The following is a 14267-nucleotide window of genomic DNA, read 5'->3' as shown; positions in this document are numbered from 1 at the left end:
AAAAAATCCATGTATATATTTAGGAAATGTCGGATATGGATAATCTCTCTGATTAACACCCCATTTCCCACTTCTGTGCACTTTATTATGGCAAGAATTAATGCCTTAAAAGAAGGCATTGCTAGTTATGTGGCGTAGAGCTGCTAAAAAGTTAGGTATGTGTACAAATACATCATCATCTGACTTCATCACATATTTAGCAGCTGGGCAGAATCTAGTCATCCATTTTATACCAGCCATTGTTTTTATCGTCAAGTTATCATAGGAATCGACAAAATCAGCTTGAATGACATCACCATAGAGCTTACTCTCTCTTTCGGGAATTGCATAACTCTCTTTTTCCTTTGTCACTCCAAATAAGAAAACAACCTTAACATTGTTAATGGTGGTGCCATCTGCCCAGAGCTGGGTGGAACTAAGGGACGCCCATGTTTGCCGGATAGCTTCTCTCAGTCGTCTGTGCATGTAAAGCAGACCCCACAAATATCAACAAGAATGGCGGGGATTGAGGAGAACATATCCTCTGGCCATTTATAATAAAATTGTAGTCAAACTTGTTGATTTTATAAGTCTTGAGTAAAGGCTTGTTGATGAAGGTGAACTTCCTTAAAGAACAATATATTACTCGGATGTAATACAGGAAGAGCATAGACATGACAAGGGCACAAAGGAGATGACAAGGGCACAAAGGAGATGACAAGGGCACAAAGGAGTCCCTTTCCTCTTCTCCTAGTTAAATGCCAGCACAGCAAAACATGTAAGAAATGAGACTGTGATTTTGATGGAAAGGAGAAACATGGAAATGACTGGAGCAAGCTTATGCTGGAAGATGCTAATTAGTGATAATTATTTTTGAGTTTAATCTCTTCAAGTTCCACATTTAGAGCCTTTCTGGCTCAGATGGTTAAAATGCTGCTATTCTCTGGCCTTTTAGCCATAGAGGTCATATGTTCAAATCCAGCTCTCGAATCATTATTTCGGCTGTAGATTGAAGTCAAGATTTATTTATTTGTTTATTTGATTGGTATTTTACGCCGTACTCAAGAATATTTCACTTATACGACGGCGGCCAGCATTATGGTGGGAGGAAACCGGGCAGAGCCCGGGGGAAACCCACGACCATCCGCTGGTTGCTGGCAGACCTTCCCATGTACGGTCGGAGAGGAAGCCAGCATGAGCTGGATTTGAACTCACAGTGACTGCATTGGTGAGAGACTCCTGGGTCATTACGCTGCGCTAGCGCGCTAACAGACTGAGCCACGGAGGCCCCTTGAAGTCAAGAGGTTTGTCAGGTAAAGACCAGTCGTTTACCTAGGGCATTCCTGTTTCCTCCACCCATAATCTTCACCACCATCATATAAGCGAAATATTCTTGAGCATGCCGTAAAACGCTGACTTATGTATGAATTTATTTGTTCGTTTGTTATTTAATGCCATACCCAAGGATGGCTTTTATGAGAATAGCAAGTTTTATTAGTGGGGGATACCGGAGGGGTCCTCCACAGACCTTTGGCAAGTTACCTGACAAACTTTGACACTTGTGGCATACAGATATGCACATCATATTGGCGGACAATGTAACACTGTAAAAGCAAATGACTGTTCAAGCTTCTTCGAATGCTTATTGTCACCACAATGAAAGTGAGGAAATCTAGAACAAGCCTGGAAATAATCAGTGAATTTTCCAGCTGCCCACTTTAATTAAGAGCGACTATGTTGCTTTTGATGGCAGTTTTGCCCTATACCAGACAGTCGTAGACTGTCAAAATACTATTTGGTGCCGGATATTGTCCTTGTCCTGGTCCTTACTTAAAGGAGTTTACAAATTCCAGGGATGAGACAGACAATGGGATGAAAAAGAGTAAACTATTCATCATACTCTTAATTTTGGCATTTTTAGCATTTCTAAATTGAATTCTGGACATTTTTCTGGATAAATAAAGAGGAATTCCTTCAAAAAGAGGACAAATCTCACGTCTGAAATTCCGTGTCCAAGGCTAGTTTTGAACCTGCACCTTATGATTCAAAGGCAAGCGTCTTAACCACTCTGCCACGGCTTTCTCCCCACTGACTAATCAAGTTAATATATAAACAGTCCAGACACAATTTGAATGAGGTAACACCACACTTAGCCTACATTCATATAACACCTGCGTCTATTGTGATTATCACCAGAATCAGAAGCTGTTAACAATGACGCAAATAACTTTTTGTGAACAACATATGTGTTTTGCATGAACAACTAGATCTAAGTATATCTCAAACTGTTTCAGATAAACATTTCATATTTGATTTATGTATTTATTTGATTGGCGTTTCACCTTCCCACGTACGACCGGAGAGGAAGCCAACATGAGATTGACTTGAACTATCAGAGACCGCATTGGTGAGAGGCTCATAGGCGATTATGCTGCCCTAGCGCGTTAACCAAGTGAGCCACGGAGGCCCCCCATTTCATATTTGGTATGCAAGTTTACATTTAAATTTATTGATTTATTTTCCAATAGAAATATTTGAACCTTTTTGATCAAATGTATGGTTCCCATGGCAGCAGCCTTGAAATGGCAAGTGCTAATGATATGATTGCAATAGATGTTAGAGTCTGTACTGTAGACGGTTAAAAAAAATTTCCACCAATTAAATCAAATTTTCATTATTTACCAAGAATAGCTCAAATTATTGTCTTTCAGTAAAACACTATTTGTTGTGTTGGCTTATCAGTACTTAAGAAGATTATTTTCGTTTGATGAGTACTTTTAAACACCTGGCAAAGTGACCTGTCACCTGTTGAGCAGTTCAATGCAAAACATATATATTCACCTTTATCGGCGCCAGTCACTCATTCTTTATCAATCAACTGGGTAAGTTTTGCATTGTTTTCAGTTTTAATCGTCCTCTGTAGCAGGTCAGAAACCGCAAACATTGCCGTAGCTGTCAAACGGCCATTATGTTGTTGTACACACTTCACAGTGTGTTAGAAGCTCGCTCACTGAACCACAGGAGAGACACAGCCATGGGATAACGTGTATCAGAGCGACATTCATTAGAAGCCAGCACGTGCTGGTAAGATATCTACTTTTCTTTCACTTTACTGGCATAGTGAAGACTAATCAAACTAAAGACGAATGAACTCCCACTGTAGGATTAACAAGACTGCCCGTGATTCTGTATGTTTCAGCTTGCTGTGTGGGGTCGCCATCTTTCCACCACAGGAACCCCGAAGAACGTCATGGTCTTTGAGATATACTGATACTTGATGAAACATGGCTTCTGTATCCGCCATGACTGCAATTGTCTTCACAGAATCTGAGCAGGACTCCAATCAACTTGTTCGTTAAGTCCGGCCCCTGAAGAACCTCACTGTTGAGAGAAACTCCACCGTATGTCGCGGCACAGTCAAATACTACTCTCAACTTTTCTGGTTTATTGACATTAGTTATACCATGATGTGGGAGGTACCATACTTTCCCTAATGGGGCTATCGCACACTCGTCTTCCTCTGACATCTTTTCTGCGTAACCTTTGTCTAGAAGACCTGGGATTTCTGACTGGTATCTTGAGAGCTTTTCCGGATCCCTAGACAGTTTTCTGCCCAATGATTGTAGACAGGTCTCTGCCACACAGTAATTGTTTGGAAGACATGGTGGGTCAGATCGAAATGGGATTTCTACTTCATAATGTCCATTGGTAAGTCTGGTGGTTCTCTGCCAGGTGTCTATGACTTTTCTATCATTCACAGACATATTGCTGTAACTGTCTGGACCAACTTGACAGGATTCTATTTGCCAAAACCCTTCCACCTGTTGGCTCAGCTCGTCATCTGTATGGATAAAATTTGAAACAGCATGATCTTGAAATACGTATTGGACCATTTAGAGCCCACCCAAGAACCGTCTTTGTTGCTTATGGCTCACCTGGTCTTCCTTTTCTGATTTCAATTGGAATCAAGGCTTCTGGGACATCTTGTCTGATAATGAGACCTACTTTGGATTTGTCGGAGGTTGGAAAAGAAATACCAGACAAATGAGGCCACTGTTCAAAGTCTTTCACATCTGCAATATTGTCTTTAAGTTTAGGGAAATTTGATGTTGCAAACACCCTGGGCATCTATAAGTGCTGCCTGCCACTGTATCAGTGACCTGAAGTGAAATCATCATAGCTTCAGCTGAGCTGTTTTCCTTTTCTAGGGTAGTGAGAGTAAGAGGTGTTCTTTCTCCCTCAACACCAAGTTGCTTAAGTAGATCTATAGAACAGAAAGAGTTAGTGCTCCCACTGTCTAGGAGGGCATAAGTGTGTACAACATACACGATGGGCAGAGCGACTTGAACTGCCCCGGCCCCTCTAGACACACAAGTGGCACTCTGTAGCTTAATGTTCCCATTCTGAACAGTTTCTTGAATTGTCTCATCAGGTGTCTTTACAACTGGAGCAAACACATGCAGCAGACGTGAATGTTCTTCTGACAGCCATTTACTCCACATCTACTGTCTTTGTCACACTTGTTGGACCAGTGCTTGGATGAAAAGCAGTTAAAGCACAACCGTTTTTCTCTAACAATGTCACTTCTTTTCTCTGGTGTTAGCACACGAAATGAATTACATTTTCCTAGTGAGTGGTTCTCTGTGCAATAATGACATAAAAGTGAACTGTCTGATTTGGCCTGGGATGATAAATCACCTTTGTTTTCACTTTCTGCTGTTTGGACATTAAAACTTTTACCTCTGAATTTTATGGCCAGCAATCTCTATGAGGTCAACCAGCTGTGAAACATGTGGGTACATTCCATGCTAAGCATGCTTACTGCATGCTTACGCCACTGTACTTGTAAATAGTATGGCAGTTTTTCAATTATTTGAACAATGCGAATTTGATTGTCTATCTCCCCTTCACCGGAATGTTCAGTGAACTGCTTGTACTATAAAGTATACGGAGACCGAAATTAGGAATGTTAGACAGCTTCTGATGCTAAAATTAAGTAAATATATTAAGTAAAATAGGTTTTATACAGATATACCTTCACATCAAGGGAATAACAGTGTCACTTTGTACGTGAAAATAAATACTTTATTTTGCCTTAACTTGGCAACTGAAATCATTTCAAAATTAAATGACATGAAAGCAGTTTCAATCATTCCTAAAAATCAGTTGTAATTACTTCTACATTATTTTTCCACATTATTCATTTAATTAATTAAGAACGTCCAACACTTGAAACTCATCTGGAAATTTCCAGGGAAATATTAAAATCAGTGTTCAAAATACAAACACCCATAAATATTCTGTACATGTCACAGTACAATAGCGTGCCATTTTAAGATAAAGGAATTAATTCCTATCAGACAAAACATTACATAAACCAATGTAACACTGCTCATGAGACTGAGACGTCAGATCATTTAGTTTTTCTAGAGACTATTGATTAAATACGGTTAGTGTTTCATACATCCGCAGGAATTCTGGGAAATGGTTGGCTACCACGTGTATGTAACATGTCGCATTAGTTGAAAGGAAGGTTTGGCTGTACGTCTGTACACAATTTCGAATCTTAGTTTCAAATATGTCAACTTCTTCAGATGTAAACTCAGCTTTTAACTGAATGAAAAGTCCGTGAAATTCTGTCCATAGTCAATGTCAGTCATTTCCATTTTCTAACCATGGAAGATTCAGAACCTGTGAAATCCCTATGCTGAAACATATTTGAGTTTCTGTCAACATGGAATTTAAAACCTGGTATTCTCAATTCTTCTACAAAATAGCTTATTTACCAACTGATCACCTATTCTGAGGAAGGCATGAAGTTTATCTGGTACCACTCTATGAAGTGGTATAAATGGAAACAATGGAGGATAGCAACAATTTGGATTCTTCTTCTTTTTTTCTTTGCTTAATTTTACGATCTCTTGAACAGTTCTGCCCGTTTGCGGATCATTAACTGACCACACCCGAGACATATCATGTCGGTCATCTTTAGAGAACTTAAACCAAACATAGCAGTGAGTGGAGGAACAAGTGTCAATACCACATACTAGATTAAGGAACTTTATACCAGTTAAAAACAAAATAACATGGTAGTGAACATCGTTTACCGATATTCCATCTGCACAGAGTCAGAAGTCAGAAATTGTATCAGATAGTGTAGTTTTAATATAATGACCAGGCAGGAAGCCAGCATGAGTTGGACTGAATTCATAGCTATCGCATTTTGATGAGAGGCCCTGGGTCATTGTACTGTCCTAGCCCGCTAACCGACCCGCCACTGAGGAATAATTAGCTATTCTGATACAAATCGTTATTAGAGTGAGTGAGTGAGTGATTGGGGTTTGACGTCGTACTTAACAATTTCTCAGTCATATAACGACGAAGGAATCCGTAGAGTGCAAGTATATAATGTGCCTCCTTGTTGCAAGACGGATTTCCACAGCTCTTTTATCTAGTGCTGCTTCACTGAGAGGACTTACCGAAGGCAAGTAAGGTGCCCCGCCAGAGCCATTATACTGATACGGGTCAAGGAGTCAAGGAGTTGCACTATCCCCTTCATGCTGAACGCCAAGCGAGGAAGTTACAACTTCCTCTTCTAAGGTCTTAGGTGTGACTCGACCCAGGATTGACCCTGGATCTACTGCTCCCGAAGCAGACAATCGTCATTAGATAGCATAGTCAGGTATGCATTATGTTGCCATTTTTATATACCTTTTTTTCTTTTGTTTGTATTTACTACGGATTGAACAGCGCACGATGTTTCGATCAGTCCCGGCAATGTAGGCCTATTTACGTGTATAGGATTAACCGACAGGCATGCAAATTATTTCCGATTATATAATAACTGATGAATAACCCAATGACATTTATAACTTGAATGCGTTGAGGGAGTAAAATTGATAGCCATTGCATCACGCCAACTGATGGAAGGTCACGATAAATATCCTGAATAAATGTGCGTAACAAATAAATGTACACAGAACAGGAGACGGAGCTTGATAGCGCAAGCTACTTAATATTCATGAACTGCTCTGTAGCCCTCACCTTTCAACGCTTCGGAGGGGCCTCCGTGGCTCATTTGGTTAGCGCGCTAGTGCGGCGTAATGACCCAAAAGCCTCTCACCAATGCAGTTGCTGTGAGTTCAAGTCCAGCTCATGCTGGCTTCAGCTCCGACTGTACGTGGGAAGGTCTTGCAGCAACCTGCGGATTGTCGTGGGTATCCCCAGGGCTCTTCCCGGTTTACTCCCACCATAATACTGACAGCCGTCGTATAAGTGACATATTCTTGACGTGCGGCGTAAAACACCAATCAAATAAATAAATAAATCAACGCTTCAGCATAGCAGGCGCCAAGTGAAGTCACGTGACCAGTGGGCTCTGGCGGAAAGGGGAGATCACCACCACACGGCACAGTTCAAGTACACGAGTGTCATCGATGGAGTTACTTAGTTTTGTTCCTTTACCAAATACTATTGGATTAAGTTGTAAAATCACGTGTTTTTTTCTGGTAAATCGGAATGATTATATTTGAAATAATTTTTTGGGATCAACTAAATTCTTGGGATCTTTGTTATTTTTACTTTTTTATTGGGATCATTTTCGTTGCTTTGAAGGGGAGGGAATGAGGGTTACATCCTTTACTAATTCACAAACCATGAGGGCTATGCATACAAGATACAGAACCATTTGTTCAAAATATGCATAACATTGAGGAACAACTTAAATATACAAAAATAAACTTGAAACAAAAAATAAATAAATAAACCTGACAAGATAAAACACAAGACAAACAAAACATATATCATTTATTTATTATATAAAATACATACAGACTATTTAGATAAGATGAAATGTATATACAACAACATATAAGGTTCTACGTGCATTCGGACAAGGGGTGTCACGATTCACTTTCTGACTGAAGGACAATTATAGATAAAACTATAAGTGTAGCTAAAAATTGATACGATACTTGTATTTCCAATTGATGGTCTTGATCCAAATCAGAAAGTATCACAAGGCTCCTCGATATAAGAACAAGTGCACGTGTATGTGAAGACACGTGATATATTAGACCGATGCCCTCACCAGACAGAAAAATATGTGCATTGCTTACCTATATACACGATTTAATTCGCATTTATGTACCTTTTATTTATGTTAATAAAGCTGATACAAACACCTGCATGCGGCGTGGAATCAACACTCTCACACCCAGCATGCGCGGTAGTGAATAAAGAAAGCCTTGTTCCGGTCAGTAGGGCTAGCGTGGTTAGATGTGGATTTCAATCCTCAAAAACAGTTCACTAAATATGTTTACATACCATGCTCATATCTTCTCTGTGAAAAAAAGTTCAACTTGTACAAGTACATTGTAATTTAAGACCCATAGAAAGAAAGAAAAAGAAAGTGAAATCTAGATGTACATCCTGTAAACCCGTCTGTTAGCTTACGTTGCTCACCATAAATGTTATTGTGACAGATAAATGAATTATGAAGGAAGTTCTTCGGTTGACAGGCCATCATAGGCACTATATATACACGATGCCTCTTTAAGTTCCCTGTTGTGTATTTCAGACATACTGGATGTAGAGACTAAGAATTATCACATATTTGCCAAATAGTTTCAATACTGTGAGTTAAGCTATGTAAATCTTTAAAGAGCAAACATTGTTTGAGCTTACTAATCATACTGTAAGGTTCTAACAGTTTATTCAGGTAAAGAATTAATAACGGTTTATATAAGTATACACACGTACAAAAGACTTGTGTCAACTGTGGCAGCTCGATTATGCATGAGGTCGGGAAATGAAGCGATGGAAGCTTTGTGCATTGTGGACTGGGTTTATTCGAGTAGGATTTACTTATTTATTTATTTGATTGGTGTTTTACGCCCTAGGCCTACTCAAGAATATTTCACTTATACGACGGCGGTCAGAATTATGGTGGGAGGAAACCTGTCAGAGCCCGGGGAAAACCCACGACCATCCGCCGGTTGCTGAAGACTATTCTGGTAAGAAGGTACACGTACTAGATGCATGCGGTACAGTCTCCCGTCTCCAACTCTCTCTCTCACATATGTACGCCACAGCACAAAATGATATAGATATACTATTTACCACGCCAACAGTGTGGTAGCATAGTCAAAAAACGACCTAAATATTTCACTCTTTGAAAGTAGGCAGTCTCTGTTAAACATAATTTAAGCCTCTCGAAATGGAGAAAAAATAGTTCTAATGATATTATTGTTGGTATCGATGCAGGCATTATTACACGATTATGTGAACTACACGATTAGTTGCTCGACAGCTCGGCTTCCGGTTATGTCGAGGGTCTCGAGTGTGACCAACATTTTGTTCAGGAGATTTGCCTTGACGTTCTCTCTAGAGGTAAGGGCTAATTCGTACTTACGACCCACCACTGGAGTTTGGTTACGTACATGTATGTAAGAGTACATTTCAGTTCCTACGTTGGCTGAACTGAAATGTCGTTCTCTGTGTAGTCAGTAGAAAAAAACCCCGAAGAAAAACAAGGTATATAAAACATGACCTCCATGAGATCACCTTTTGTGAGCGCGCAAAGGCCAAAGTGCATATACATGTGCACGTGGGCCCACGACTGTACAACACACAAAATTGAATTGATATGCAACTTACACGTTACACAGTCGAAGATAAGACTACCAATGACATAATATTCTTTGTGATGTACCGAAATAAAACAGGGTTTTTTGTCATTTACAAAGCTGTATATTTTTTATTTGATTAGTGTTTTACGGCACCATTTATAGCCGTGGCATTACATCAACTGAGAGAACGTCTAGGTAAATCTCCTCCAAAAAAAATTCAACTCAGAACGAAATTGACATTGCAAGCGTCGATACTCGTCGACGCTAGGTGAATAGGAGAAAAGGAGTTGGAGTCTTTCGGGGCTTACTGCAGCTGTCTACATTTACCGCCTTCCTATCACCCCTGCTCTGCATAGCTTTTACATTTGGGATAGTCCACAAAGAAAATACAATATACCGGCAATGTGTGCTTCCTGGTGTGTCAGTGTGGGCAGTCAATAACATACGTGTGTCATCAGCCATTTGCGGAATTAACCATGACCAGGTTCATGTGGAAATCTCTTTTTATTATGTGTGTTTTTTCTATTGGCGTCTTGTACTTATCATGGAAATCTATTGGAACAGAATCAATCTACATCTCACCAGATAATGGCAAGAAGAAATTAATTTTACAGTGGACAAGGCTCTTCCATCATAATTTCTGGCTACATGATAATATTTTCAAACATTGCCCTGTCCCAAGCTGCAGAGTTACCAAGGATAAAAATCAACTGAATAGAAGTGACGTTGTGGTATTTCATCCCAGAAATATGCACGAACACCCATTACCGTCACAAAAATGGCCATATCAAAGGTGGTTGCTATTTAGCTTGGAGCCACCTTATTTAAATGGCATACTGCCACAGAGGTATAACAATCTTTTCAATTGGACAATGACTTACAGAGAGGATTCGGATTTTGTATATTCTTACAATGAGGTCAAACGCCTCTCGGAAAATGACACCTTTTCTTACGTTAACATTACACCTAAAACAAAACTAGCTGTGGCAAGGAGTTCTAACTGTTTTCCCACCAACAAGCGTCTTGAGTATATCCAAGAACTTCAAAAACACATGCGTGTAGATTTCTTTGGAAAATGTGCAGGAAGAGTGTGCTCGGAGCATGAATGTAATGACGCGGCTATGAAGAAATATAAATTTTATCTCGCGTTTGAAAATGGTAACTGTCGGAATTACATCTCTGAGAAATTCTGGAATGCCTTGTTGACATTTGAAACTGTGCCAGTTGTAATGGGGGGATCATCGCCACGTGATTACATACTAGTAGCGCCCCCTGGCTCTTACATAAACACGGCTGACTTTTCTTCCGCCAAGGAGTTAGCTGCTTACCTGGTTAAGTTATATAAAGACGACCAGCTATACATGGAGTATCACAATTGGAGGAAGAACTACACTGTGACATTGCGTGATGTGCACACAAATGGAAAGTGGAAGAGCATCCTTCCACCCCATCCAGCTTGGTGCGATTTGTGTGCAGCTCTGCATAATTCGTCTTTACCTCCCCAAGTCTACACCGACTTAGAGGCTTGGTATTCACAAGATTACATGTCCTTATGACCACCAAAATGTATTCTGTACAGCATGGAATCGTTGTGTTTTAGGAAGAAACCCCAGTGATATTTTCACATGTTTTTGACTATAATTAGCTGCTGATGTGTTGTGGTTATTGCATTTTGTACGAATCTACTGTTTACTTAAACTTTATTTTATTTGATCTTGACCTTGACTATACTTACAAATAAATACCACATAATATTGTATGGAATGAGCCCGTAATGAATGCTCTGGCTTTGTTCCAGTGATAAGAGAAAAGGTCCGTGTACGTGTGGGGATGTGCTTTATGATGTTACTAAGACTACCAAAAAAAAACTGAAATTCACTACTATTAGGAAAAAAAATTTAAATTTAAAGCCATCAAAGCCGAAAATTTAGCACACAAATTTTCTAATATGCACGTATAATTAAGTGCTACAGGGAGGTACTTAATTTCAGCACTTTGAAAGTAATTACTTACAGTCGCTGTTGCACTGGAATCTTCTAGTCGGAAGCTGTTACATTTAAACTTCTTAATTATGGTCTTATTGGTGCCCTTAGGCAAGAGGCTTAAGCAAAAATCCCTAGATTTGAAGGTCAGTCTTGGTTTAGTCTTTAAATACATATCAAGGGACTTGTCATAGAATAGGTGGTACTGCTTATATTTTCGAGTGTTGTTGTTGGCCTACACCTAGTATTAGATGTACTTGTGCTTTTAACTTTGTGACTCTTCGTAATTGTGCTGGGATTTTGGTGTCTTTCAGGGTTTTTTTTTTACCATGGATGTGTCGCTATTGATAATTTTCAAGCTCAAGTTAGCTGCCATCTTCAAATTTGAGATGTGGTTTTCAATTGGTTGAAGTTTATCATTTGATAAAGCATGAAATAGCAGCGTAATGTCGATTTCTGATGACATGAAAGGATATGAGGGGTAGGCCTATAAGCTCGGGATATGGCCAATAGTCGATTCACAAACATTAAATCTGCCAGAAAACATTTCCTAACTTTTTATTTCTACAATTTTAAATCATATAACATATGAGTGTCAATTTTATTGTCGTTATATACACGTTGCGGCTCCCTGAAGATGCCCCAATGTTAATTTAGGTATGGATGCATATCCAGGCCTAGCTCTGAAGTCCGATTTAGGGATCAGAGAAGTTGTGGCCGGAACACCATTTGTATCGTATATAGGCCTACTTCTGACCTTTTTGTGCCGAAGATGTTTTTTTGGCGTCCGACGTCCATCATGTTCCAAAACAATAACTGTATCTTCTGGCTGAGACAACCTCTGTTTCACTCGTACTTTGAATTGAACCAAATAAAAATTACATCACGTATAGCTGTGCATAGAGGGGAAAATTTATACTTGCGTTTATATGATGTCTTCTCTTCAGATATATAGGTGAGCGCGGACACTATTCACACTCTTAAATCACGTTTGATAAAGACGGAAACCCTTAAGTAGCATGGAAACAAAAAACATTTTTATAGTGTCTAAGAAAAAAAGCAGAACATCACATCTATAAAGGATCTTGCTGCATTGTTTGTGAGTTTACGTCAGAAAGTTTGTCGTCGACATGCCAAATGGCAAGGTTTTCTACAGATACTGTTGTTCTCCAACTTAAACCTGAGTTCAATACACAAATCATCAATTCTAGAGTTTACGACATTAAAAGCAGGTCGAAGGGACAGATTCCATAAAGCCACTTCGGACTTAAGTATAAATTTAAATCTTGAAAGCTTAATTTTTAGTACTGGAAGATGAAAGTTTAGCACGTTAGCCTTAAGACAAAACTTATACAACCCGAAAATAAGCTACAAAATTGCATTTTAATTTTGATCGAAAGTGTGTTAGCAGTTAAGACCGGTTTTAACTTAAGTGTAAACGATAATGTCGATTTGTTTGATGATAGGGAAAGACTGGTATTAAGGTTTAAGTCTGGTTTAACTTTTAATACATTATACGACAGTATGAAATAAACAAAATCAAATTAAAGAATATGAGATGTTGCTCACGAGATCTTCAAAGCGCTTGTATACCGATCTTGTTCCTCGCCCCAACCAAACCCACAACTTATTTATTTCATTACAGTTTTACGCTCGTAACGGTAACTCAAACTTATTTGACTTATACGACGACGGTATGGTGGGAGGAAACTATGTACAGCCAACGATCATCCGCAGGTTTAACTGGCGACAGAGCTTCCAACGTATGACCGGAGAGAAAGCCAGTCTGAGTTGGATTGAACTCACAGCGACCGCACGGAGAAGAAAAACTCATGGGTCAAACTCTCTACCAACCTGATTTTTAGTTAGAAGTAAAATAAATAATAAATAAATAAATAAATGAATAAAATTGGCTATGTTACTATAAATAGCCAAGCCATTTATTTCTTACTTTCCAACTAATGTTATTAAAAATATCACAACAATGTTTTTCTTTGACATAAATATAAAAAAGATGGAAATGTCTGCTGAGGCGATCTGAATAGCCACTGATATCAAGATAAGAAAGTTCAATTAAATCTAACATTTAGCACTTGGTATTCGACTGATAGCTTGTACCATATTACTCGTGCATATTTGTTATGATATTTGGATACTTATCTAGTACATACCTTGGTAAAATATAAACAAATAGCTCGTGAGTGGGCAGCATATTTATACTTTTGGGTTAATGGACACAGTGAGTTAAAATAGATCAACTATTATGGTAAATATATACAGCTCCATGGACTCATCAAATATTTCTTTCTTTCTTTTTTTTTTTCCATTTACAAAAAATATAATTGCGAGAATAAAAAATAGTCTTGGAATACTCTAACTTGGTATCGGATACTTGTATGCACCAATAAATCTGCAGCGTTCTCGAAACCAACAAAATCTGGATATGACCTGCACTTTTGCCTTCTGATAAAACAGAAAATATGAATCATATCTTACCAATTTTTCACAGGCCTGGTGTATATTAATCCGTAATTAAGTGACTTTCGGTGTATTTCTCTACAATAAACACGACACCCACACTATATGCATACACTGCACTACCGTGAGACGATTTCCCATCTGGTTACAACATGCCTTTTACGTACAGCGTAAGGATGTGCTGTAAATGTAATTAAAC

This window comes from Liolophura sinensis, chromosome 7 (assembly GCF_032854445.1).
Source record: "Liolophura sinensis isolate JHLJ2023 chromosome 7, CUHK_Ljap_v2, whole genome shotgun sequence".
Classification (NCBI taxonomy): Eukaryota; Metazoa; Mollusca; class Polyplacophora; order Chitonida; family Chitonidae; genus Liolophura; species Liolophura sinensis.
This window is presented reverse-complemented; position numbering follows the sequence as displayed.